Raw genomic sequence first — 12,092 nt, 5'->3', positions numbered from 1 at the left:
GATTTATCTAGTGACATTTTGGGAACCACTGGACCAAACAACCTAACTGCAAATGAAGAAGTTAAAATAGCTTCACCTCGGGGTGACCTCTAGCTCACCCAGTAGAGCGTGCGCCCCATGTAGGCTGAGTCCTTTGCAGCGGCCCGGGATCGAATCCGACCTGCGGCCCTTTGCTGCGTGTCACCCCCATCTCTCTCTCCCACCTTTCCTGTCTATATAATGTCACTAACAAAAAATAAAGGGGAAGCCCCCCCCCAAAAAAAAGAAATAGCTTAACCTCGACCAGCTACAGCTGTAAAATGCTGCATTGATGCATCAGTATTAACAATCTAATGTCATATATAATTATATATCAGTCACAGGGGACATTTTTCTGCTAAGGGATACTTTCACTTTTGATACTTTAATTTGTTGTTAATTTTGTACTTTTTAGGATTTTGGATGCAGAAATTTGACTTGTAATGGAGTATTTCTACATTGTGTGTCATTGGTTACTTAAGTAATGGATATGAGTACGTCCACCACTGTTGGTGGCAGTATACACCAATAAGTTGAAAGCTGCCATAGAAAATGAAAGAACAAAGAGTTCACAATGTATGTCTAAAACCTGCATTTTATATTCAAGCTGCTACATATAATTTAACTTTTAACCTAAATGGCATGACACTACATTTTAGATCACAACATTTTTCCTCCATCTGCTTGTTCCTGTGCTGCAGCATATACTAACTACACTCTAAACATGTGCTACACATTTTGTAGACAAAATATTTTCAAGCTTTAGCAACACTCACAATAATACATTACATGCTTTCATAAACAAAATAAGATCAAATGAAAGTCTAAGATTGTATTTGCTCAACTACACAGAGCCAAAACAAGCTTCATCTGTTGCTTTATGAAGTTTGAGTTATGATGGAAATAATAGCCCATCATTGAATTGAACGGCCTGAGATTGTCAGGAGACATTTTAATGTATACATCTCCGGTATTGATGCAGCACTTAGTAATCATCTCTGTGTACCATTTTGTATAACACAAAAACAACTCAGACCTCAGCTCAGCTTGGGCATGTGAGCTGGCTGGACAGATGGCATGCTGTGCAAGGACATGCAACTGAACGTATTACCTTTTGGGGGATCTCACTGATCTTGCATTGTGATCAAAGCTGTGAGGTTGACAAACACATTGCTGCTGATAAAGTTACACTTTTTGGGAACTGTTTTAGAAGTCTGGTACTGTGGTAATGTTGTGGTTTCACTGCATAACTTAAAACACGCGTGTCCATTCTTTGAAAGATGACACAAAATAATCAATACCATAGAGTACTTGGGCTCGGGAGATGTTGGCCTGTTTTGTACACACTACTTTAAATTTATTTTAGCCAAATCATCTGCACAGTCAAAGGGCCATAGGGCTACACAATCATTTAGTCTTCACCTCTAAGTGCCCGCCAGGGGGCGCAGTTAATTGATTTGTTGCAGAGAAGTGAGGCGGGATTTCCGGTGAAAACATCACAATAATAACGCCTCCATGATGTCTGATGGAACATTTTAAATATATGTAGCTGAAGCACATATATTATTTTCATCATAACTAAAGCAACAAATAGGGACACCCGGGACACATATAGGGTATGTGCCATGGGTCTGTGCACGCGCAAGAAACAGCAATGTGAGCGCGAAGGGCAACGGTTCATGCAATATTAGGATGACGTGTGGTATTCGCCACTAGATGGTACTGCTTTTCCACACTGGTGTTAGTCAACCTGTAATACACTATTGCAAAAATAATGATGGTATTTCTTGAAGTCAACCTGATCAGAGTTTATATATTACACTATTATTGGTGTGGACTTATAACAAAATATGCCATTGCATTTACTCAAGTGAGAAAGCAAGTTGAACCAAACTTCTGCCATTTTTGCACTTCTGTATGTTTGGCCCACAGGAATTATTTCTATTTAATGGAATTTAAGATGGTTGACCATAGCAGGTAAAAAAACCAAAACAAAAGTAATTATTTTGCAAATTCCTTTCTTGTCTTTTTTGTGATATTACTCTTTGTTACACTTCTTATCTTCAGTGATTCAAAAAACAGGGAAGACATTGTTGTGAATATTTGATGGTTAGTCAAGTAATCACTGAGCAACATTACACCATTGTTTTGGTGTACGGCAACTGTACTGACACATTTAACCACGTTCATAGCTGTAAGACCTTTAGAAAGTATATCAGCATTAACAGTTGCTGCATAATAAAACTTAAGCTTTGCAGACTCTCGTATTATTAAAAGTCATATAGGGGGTAATGTTTCATTTCAAACTCCTGAGTTAACTGTATTTACCTTTGAGTGGCCCTGACCTCTGACTCTTGTGGTGTCGATCCTGTCCCGTACCAGTCGACACACATGCAGTCCCCTCTTGACTGATCTCAGACCAGCGCTGGCCCTTCCAGTATTGTGAATCATTGTGGTCTGCCTTGTAGCATGGATACACCAGCTAGGGACTCTAAATATATCCAACTGGTGTGTCTGTAGAGCTCAGGCATGAAGATCATATACTTACACTGGAAATTTACACCTAACTCTATTAATTCTCATCTATTGTGTGTGTGTATGTGACTCTCTGTTCCTGCTGCATTTACATTTTGGGCATTAGCCTATCTGATTTTCTTATCTAGAGCAGCATTAAAATAAGCTTCACTGTGTGATGTCTTTGTGTCCCTCTTTCTTTCAAATCTACAAATGACGCATTAAGATGGCATTCTTTTATTAAATTAACCACCAACAAGTAGAATTTGTGTTTCTGTGAAAGAGAGATGGATCATGAAAAGAGGGGCAAACAATACAAGAAAAACCTACATAAAGTCCATAAAAATAAACTTTAAAAATGCAGATCTATCTAAGTGGCGTCAAATCATTTGCGCACCAGTATTACGTTTGGGTTTCAGCACACATTCCTCAGTCACCTGTTTTCTCTTAGCAGCACATGTCACAGAGTGAGTGAAGATAAACCCAGCTGCTTTACGTATTCATTTCAGGCAGCACTTACTGTCCCCTTTTAACTCCAGCCAGCCTTTAACCCTGAGCTCTCAAATCACTAGGGGCTGATATGAAAATAAACAATTTGTAGTATAGCGGATGATGCCTGGGAGTTTTGGCATATTTAAGGATGCGGCGAAGAAAAAGTACATTACTTACTGGAGCTCAATTGGGCAGGTAAATTTCTCAACATTTGTTATTCAGTGAACCCACAAAGCAGCCACAGAGGTAGAGTGCGACGCTGTTCTATCATCCACAAGCAGCAATCTGTCTTTTACTCAAAGATGGTATTGTATTCAGCCTGCAGTGCCATGGAAAGCCCCTCTCCCTCCTTCTCTGCCCTGCACAATGAGACAAGGGTCAGCCTGTCTTTCCTTCACTGTGTTTTTGATTCACTTCTCCTTTATGAAAATGTTGTATAACCTTTGACCTCCTGCAGGGACCTTTTAAACCCACTGGTCCCACCTAGAGATTCCCCTACACCAAAGGTTTAAGGTATTGATTCTTCACCAGGGCTGTAGCTGGCTACCACAGAGGACATATTGAATGAATTGATTAATTAGTTAATTAAAATAAAATGCTTAGTATTCTTTACCCAAATAACATACCTGTAAATAAAAAAAGAAACCTTTGAAAAAGTTCTGCATTCAAAATTTAAGAAAGTAAAAGTACAGAAGTTTTAAGAGCAATGCAGAATTGCCGTTTTCAGGGTGTTATATCATTATATTATCGGACTATTACTACAGATGCATTAGTCTATATCCTTGACGTTCCACTTTAACATATTATGTTTCAATGTTATAGCCGGGGGAGGCAGAGCTCATTTTAACTTACTACTTATATTGTGTTTGCCAGTTTTATATAGTAATGCATCATACTTTGAATTTTTAATCTGTAATGTAACCAACTCCAGCTGTCAATAAATGTAATGGAGTAAAAAAGCAAAATATTTGCCTCTGAAACGCACTACATTAATTTGATAATTAGCAGTTACTTTGCAGATTCAGATTAATAATACAAAATGCAATCAACTAATATATTATGATATAGGCGAATATTATAGATTAAGATAAGACTGAATTGATTCATTCACAAGCTAACCAGGAGTAGCCTATATAAAATAATTATCCCCTTTACCAGCTGCAACATTAAAGTGATAAACACATTAATGCATCAATAATTAAGCTAATATAGCCTACATTTTTTATGCTAACACTTACTGTTCTTTTACTTGAGTAAAATTCTGAATGCAGGACCTTTACTTGTAACGGAGTATTTTTTAGATTGCTTTACTCAGATCTGAGTAGGCCTACTTCTTTCACCACTGGGTCTCTCACCACCACCACCGCCGCCTCCCCCCTGCCCCTCCCCCTCCCCCTCCCCCTGTCTGTTGATATCGCAGCCCGGAGAGGTTTGAATCCAGTCTCTAGCCCCAGCCGCCATGCTGAGCTGAGAGAGAGAGCGACCAACCAACCAAACTTTCACGCTGCTGCTGTACCGACGCTCATCTTCGTACATACAAGGACTAACAAGGAATACTTCCCCACGGTGAGCAGCACCACACATTTTTACTTAAGTGCACAGTTGAGTTAGCGCTAGCTAAGTAGTGTCGGGGCTTTCTTGTTTCAAAATTGCTAAGTTATTTCAGCCTGTGCCCCGCTGGTCGTGTTCATGCGTACTGTCGCGGACTTCAACCTCAGCTGCACTTGTTGCACTGAAGCCGAAAAACCCCATTGAGACACAAAAAGAAGAAAAATACAGCGTTATAATTCAAATAGTTCCACTTATTTTGACGGCACATAAAGCTTTTAAAATACTTTCCCACGACGTTTTAAAGCCGAACTGCGGAAAAAAATAAGATGTTAGCGGACGACTGCGGCAAGAGTCCACGCAGTCGCTGTCACTGTCCTTGACGCGCAAAATACCTTCTGAATATAATATTACGTGTTCACCAGCCGTGCTCACACAAATCTTTTTAAAGATTAAACTTCCCCTTGCACTTTCAAAGTGCCATTCTGGCACCCAGAGGTCATTCAGAGGTTTCTACTCTTGGCATGCATAAATAAAGGGTTCTCTTTCACTGCAACAACAAAAGACTTTTTATTGACAGCCTTGAAGCACATATCCACGTTACCACAGTTTATATTAAAGCTGGTTGGAGCATCAAACGAAATAATATCCTGCAGCATGCACTTTTGTCTCTGAAGTTTATAATTCTTCAGCCTTGAAAGCATCCTGTGCCAGAAGGCCAGTGCTGGGGCTCATCAGTGGATAATCATAAACCTTTCACCTGCAAGCATGTCTAGTCTTAGTCGGTGTAGACCGGAGGGAGTAATAAGAAGTTATGGAGTAACTTTCTGTCTCACCATTTGCCCTCTGGCCTGGTTACCTGAAGCCCTGTGTCTCATGTGTGACTCTCCTGGCTCAGTGCACTATAATTCAATCTACACCATCATCACCGTGGTCCTTCTCTTAACCTTCAGCAACCCTAAAATGAAGTTCAGGCTTTTGAGAGCGTGAAGGAGAGACCGATGCCTTCACAAGCCATAGTTCTTCGGCGTAGAGCCAAAACAGTTGATTTATTAGTTGATCGACAGAAAATGAATCTAAAGCAATAATGCTAAACGGATGATTCCAGCTTCTCAAATGTGGATATTTGCTACTTCTCCTTACTTACATTATAGTAAACTGACAATTATGGGGTTTAGGACTGTGGGTTGGACGAAAAAGCTATTTGAAGACGTCCCCTTAGGCTCCAGCAAATTGTTATGGGTCTCTTTAAACTATTTTTTAATGTTTTTTAGGCCAAAAATCTACAATTATTTGATACTGAAAGTAATCATTAGTTGCAGCCCTATTCCTGATAAACAGAAGGATTTCAAATTTCACTATTTGTCTCTACCACATGCTCTTGGGAATGCATGAATGCTCCTCACTTAACAGTAAAGAAATGCCCCTCGCATTGATTATATACAAGCTCACATTGCATAAGCACTGTGGAATTTTGTAACATGCCAGCTATTTAGTTTTCCCTTTTAAATACAGCTGTTGTGTTTTCTAAATCTGTTTTTCCACTGCTTCGTTAGTGACATTTACCACCCCTCCTCTTCTCTCAGGGCTCCCCAAAATGTATGGGCTATGGCATCCAGTCCCTCCCGGCCCCAATAAGTAATTCTTCTGCCTCATCGAGTTTGATTCCACAGGTCCTTTGCTGGGTCATATCAGGCATGGGGGCAGCCAGCCGGATCTTGTCAATATGATGGGCTGGGTGGCACCCGGGCAAGCCAGAATCATGTCAACCAGACCCTCAGGGGTGCCGGAGAACTAGCCAGAACAGGATATTGCTGTGTGATCATTCACCAGAAGCAGACAAATCATTAAACCAGTGGCTGCGTGCCGCTGAGAGGCTCAGGCATTTCGGTCTGTCACACTAACCTCAGGTTAGAGGTTGTGTTTGCGTTGTAAAGTTGTCATTGCCTCTTGCAGGTTTTGGATTTGCCTTGGGAAAGCAGGGTAAATATGGTAGATGGATTAGTTTGTGTGAAAATAGATAGGCTGGTGTAAGAATGGAAATCTATTTTTCCATTCCCTTTTCTCTGCTGGTCATAGTCCTAGGCAGAAAAAGAAACTGTAGTCTTTCTTTCTAGACTTTCAGACTTTCCCTTACCTGCTTTTTATCGGAGGAAATATTTGCATGCATGTTGTTTTCCAGTACTTCCCATTTCATGAAAGCGTATTAGTCTATTTTTAACATGTGCGACTGTTTGATTTATTTAAATTCAATTACTGGAGGAACCAGACAGTCTTTTTCTCACATTCATTAGAAGCACAGGATTCACATGTGCTAAATGAAATTACACACAACACTATGGCTTGTGTATGATAACCACACATAAGCACGCAAGCCTGTCTGTAGATTCCTTTTTTTAATCAATTTAAAATGGATGGGAAATGGGAACTGCGTGGCTGAAAGAGAGCTTTGTTTTAAACTTGAACTTTGTGCAGAAATGGCACTTGTTTTGGATGTCAGGGATTATTTACTTGGATGCCTTGTTTGGGTTTCTGATCAAGTCCTGGCTGTTTGTCAAATTTCTCTCTTGTAAAAAAAGTTGGGAGCATTGAAATTGGTTCTTACTGGAGCGCTGTGTGTGTTACTCCTCAGAGCCCAATGCAATTATTCGACCACCTCAAAGGAGACTTTTAAGAGACGCCACGTTTCTTCACATGCCTACAGCGAGTGACTGTCAGGTAATTGAATAAACTCTTAATGGATTTGAGGGTGACCATTCATGAGCCGTCGGAGGCTTTCTTCTCGTCCTCTCTGCTGGGTTTGGTCGTAAGCCAGTCTCCTCTGGTAGAAAAGGCTGGAATACCTGTAAATGGTCTGGGCAGTAACACTTCACCTCCTGCTGTGGAGGTCACTGTAAAAGGTGCTATGTCTGACACAGACACACACAACCCCACGATCCCTCATTGTTCCCTGCTGCACAAGAGCAATCTAATTATAAGGAATCTGCTGGCAGTGGAGTCAGGCTACATCTACACTACTGCGTTTAAGGGACAAAGAGGATCTCCGTCCACACAAGAGTTTTAGCTCCAGTAGCAAAACAAATCTCCGTCCATATTAACATGTCTGACAACTAATTTCGCATGACCATTCGCATGCACTGGGCATGCGTGTGCTGGTGTTACTCTGTGCTTGAAAATCATAAATGTATTGTTTAAAAATACAGAAAATACTTTAAAGAAAACGCAACAATGGCGAAAAGTAAGACCAGGGATTTATTTGCTTGGACCGAGGACGAGGAGAAACTGTTACTGAAAGTAATGAAAGCCAGACTGACTGATGTGCATCTTTATTTCCAAAGGTCAAAGGTTGTGACCGTCCAGACTAAAAAGCAACCCTGGAGTGTTCAAACCAAAATGGGGTCAGCAGTGTTTTCAAATGTCTGGTCTCTGGTTTAGAGGCTCTGATACGCCGGGGTAGTGTGGATGCGAGGCAGGCGTAAACGTAGCAAAAGATATTCGTTATTAAACCAAAACGTTGTAATGTAGATGTAGCCTCAGCAAACAAGACTCACTTTTTAATTTAAAATCATACGCGCTCACAACTAAAAGATGCACATGACAACGATAGCGTCCTTTCATAAGAGCCTTTTAGGAAACAAGGTAGTCGATTTTGATGTATGTCTTGCAGCAACCTCATTGTTTTGGTCCTGCAGGAGTTAAAGGGTAGAGGTCAGGGGCCAGTCTGTGGTGCCGTGATGTTGAGGTGTGCTGTGCTGGGTCTATGAAACAGACATCTGGGGCAACCCCCACCTCCTTTTGAAACGCGCACAAACCTCCCCTGCCACACCCTAGTACCCCAACACCCTCAGGCTGGAATCATTTCCTACTGGCAGAGAGAAGCATCTGGCTCCGTATCAGCAGCAGTGGCATGTCTAGGCGCTTTATGTGTGTTACTAGCCAAGCATAATGCATTGCTGCATTCCAGAGATGTCTCATGATTGAACAGTGGTTTCAAATCAGCTATGACTGCTTTTGCTGAGAGTGCAGGAAGCGTACTGATGCATTGCTGCAGTACTATTGACTCCTTACTTGATGTTTTGAAAAGGTTCCCAGCGTTGTGTTGCTCAGAGCAGGGAGCTAGAAAGGGAATGGAGAGGGAAGCTGGACTACATACAGTAGGCCTACATTCTGTTGCTGTGGAGGTTGTCACTGTGTGACTCAGCTGAATGGAGAAGGTGCTCTCTGTCTTTGTGCAATTTCAGCAGCATTTGTTTGAAGGTGGTAGTTTTTGCATTTAGAAGATGTTGCATGATGACAGAAACTTAATTTACAGTAAGCCGATTTTAATCAGGTTTCCTTTTATCAGATTGTCGCTCATTGTTAGAGGTGTGTGTGTGTGTGTGTGTGTGTGTGTGTGTGTGTGTGTGTGTGTGTGTACTAATGCAACAGCCATAAAACAAATCATACCTTCTGGGGTGTTCTATGTTCTGTTTGTGTTGAAACTGTATTAGACTGCATTAATTTTAGCTAGGTGAACCTAATAAACAGTTAACTGAGTGTATCAGTGGCTAAATACGGTGCTGAGAGAGGGGAGCAGCTGGACCTGCAGTCCCCATTCACAAAAAAAAGTTCCCCACAACAATAGATGCAACCCTGCAGATACACACTACCCTAACCTCAGCCCCCTCCCCCCATCTTCCTCCACTCCACCGCCACCCCAAAATCCCCCTCCCCCTCCTCAGCAATTGTGTGCATTGACGCTTTCCAGAAGCGCGATCTCTGCACTGTCGCTCTCCACTGGCGAGCAGCATTTGACTGCTGTGACAGGGGAAAGGTGGTCTTGGGCGTTTTGTTACACACTCAGACGAAGACAGTCAGCCACTGACATGCATTAAAGTGAAACAGCCCTTTAATGCAATTACTATCTCTTCACTCTTTGCAGCCAAATGCAAGATAGAGAGAGGCAGAGGGAGAGCGAAGGAGGGAGTGAGAGAGAGAAGGAGCATTACCGGGGAGTAGAGAGGGAGGAGGTGACAGACTGCTCGTGCTGGTTGATCATATTCTATTTTCTTTTTCATCTGTCATGCAAACCATTGCTGACTTTCCCAGTAATAACAGTGTGACTGAGCCCGGGTGGAAGAGCCTCTTTTAGCGTTCTTCTCTCTCAACCTGCAGGATCTTCCCACTCAGATTATGGTAAGATTCACATCGCAAACAGCTTGTGTGGATGCCTGTGAGTGTGTTGACTGCTGGCGTCTCACAATGTCAACACCTTGTTCCTCTGCCATAGCAACCAGATATGTTTTTATGCTCACTATGTGCAGTGGAGAGCGTTTCCAGTACAGCGCATGCTATTTTTACCCAAATCGCATTTGGGAGGTAAATAATTCAGTGTTGTGGTGGATGGCATGTTTTCATGATGCAGTAAGTGGGACTATTACTATTTTGTGCCTTATTTGAGGAAATACCAGCACATTTTACATAGATTAGCCGCTTTTTTTCATCTTGGCTGGTTTTTGTTTCACTTTTATGAGCCGAGATTTGAAAGAGAAAGATTTTCACTGTTGTCTACTGTTTTTTTTTTTTTTTTTTTTTTTAAAAGTAAAGCCAGGCAGACACTGTATGGATTTGGTCCAAATTGGCCCCTGACTTATTTTAGAATAGGGCCGAATTTCTGCCAAATTGGCATGCAGTTGGATCACAACGCCTGATTAACGATCATATGGGTTTCTGGCATATACGAAATTCTGGTCGGCTGTCTTAAGGTTTAACAGTTCCACGGTCCGATTTCCCTCATGGCTGCTGTCAGAAGATCGGTTCCAAACTACGGCTAGCTTATTTTATTATTACTAGAGTAGTATTTTACATGTTGTGGCTAAAACTATAGTTTTGAGACTGCTGTGATATTAAACAAAATTTAGACCATATTGTCTGCATCTTCCAGACATCTGTGGCTTTACATTTTACTTTTTTCTAATCGAATTACACAAAGTAATGCTGCCGTTCTCTCTTTTGTCATCATTGAGGATGCAGCCATCTTGTTTTAATAAACTTTATTGCAATTGTCACTAGACATAACCAACCAAGGGTTCTGTGCTTACGTTTGTTGTGATGAGCCAAGTCGTGGCAGGTCAATTGATCCGTACAGTGTGAGCATAAAAGTCATAGGTTCTGACTGTGCACAAAGGCAGATTGAAATGTGTAGTGTGATTTACACCCAACGTACAAGAACAATAAAGTTGCACAGTGTCTGCCAAGCTTTAAATATGGAAACAGTTTGTCTTCCCCTGGCTTCCTGTTGTCAGGAGATATCCCCCTCAGGAGGGGAAGGAGTGGCATTGCCCTTTCAACTTGGACATTTCAGTTTCATTTTTTCCTTCACCATGCCACAAATTGTTCTCTTTAACCGGGCATCGAAACACTTGATTTTAAAACAAAGATGCTTGATTTGTTTGTGAGCACTGGGCTTAGGTAGATCAAACCTATCTAATGTGTCTTTTCAAGTGCTATCACTCCACTTCAAAGAGCACTGTTCTTCTGGCTCTGAGTATATCTCTATCTCAGCCGTGCACTGGTAGAAACCATTCTAGCCGTTCACGTGACCTTTTTTTTTTTTTAACCACCAGCTGCAGATTTCTTGCAGCATAGTTTGACTGTTCTTTATTGTACACTGCATTTGGTATTATGTTGGAACGCCAGCATCCAGGCACTGTATCATTGTTTGTGTGAGAAGGCAACGGTTTCATTTTGGGCTTTGGGTAAGAAACTCCTGGCTTTGCAGGAAAACGCTGCATACATCATCACAACAGCATGCATGGGCGAGCATGGGGCATTTTTCATATAAAGCTCTCATACTGGGGTGGATTGCCACATTGTGCGAAAGCATAGATTCTTGCATATTTCAGTAATGTAAGGATATGCCTGGAAATGGACTTATTGTCAACTGCGGTGACATTTGGTCCATAACATTCTGGTGGAGCCTCTTTAACTCAAAGGATTAAAAAAACAATAGAATTGGCAGATTCTGGCACTATTCGTTCAAATTTCACCCCAATTCAGTCAAATTCCTTCACAGGTAAATGCGATGTTGGAGTCTTTCAGTTATAAAAATATTTCTCATAAACACAGTGGCTGAGAGACCAGAGGAAATGGGACTTAATTGATTACCGGAGATTACTTGGGTGTATACAGCTAATGCCCGTTTCTGCGCTGGACAAACGTTCACTGAGCTTCTGCCATCAGACAGACCTGACAGGCAAAGCAAAGAGCATCAGAAAAGAGAGCGGTCTTGCAGACACAACGTTCAGAGTTCAGGGATGTGGTAAAAGGAAAGCAGGGAAAAGGAGGCACAGCAGCATCCTGAGCCAAGATCCCCACACAGACAGACAGACTGCCGCTGGCTGCCTCTGAGGCTGGTGGCTGTCTGTCTGGGTTTGGGGCAGATAGGATTGGGTGGGCTTTACCCTCACTCTTCTGTCTCCCTCCAGTTGGAGCTGTCAGCGATAAAACCATTAAGTCCTCTTTTGTTGATCAGTGTTGGA

At 41.7% G+C, this 12,092-nt stretch overlaps 1 protein-coding gene across 4 annotated transcripts in view; it reads left to right on the top strand.

Annotated features, from left to right (window-relative positions):
• Positions 1-4,435: 4,435 nt before the first annotated feature.
• Positions 4,436-12,092, top strand: part of sema4d (sema domain, immunoglobulin domain (Ig), transmembrane domain (TM) and short cytoplasmic domain, (semaphorin) 4D) — a 43,876-nt gene continuing 36,219 nt past the window's right edge. For 2 of the 4 annotated variants that reach the window (XM_035991443.1, XM_035991446.1), the window contains exon 1: positions 4,436-4,590. The gene's annotated coding sequence lies outside the window, so the exon portion shown is untranslated. Of the gene's footprint in view, positions 4,591-9,502; positions 9,748-12,092 lie in introns of those variants that run through there. The other 2 variants (XM_035991444.1, XM_035991447.1) reach the window with 1 other exon arrangement.

Source organism: Sander lucioperca, chromosome 14 (genome assembly GCF_008315115.2).
Source record: "Sander lucioperca isolate FBNREF2018 chromosome 14, SLUC_FBN_1.2, whole genome shotgun sequence".
In the NCBI taxonomy this organism is placed as follows: Eukaryota; Metazoa; Chordata; class Actinopteri; order Perciformes; family Percidae; genus Sander; species Sander lucioperca.
This window is presented reverse-complemented; position numbering and strand designations above follow the sequence as displayed.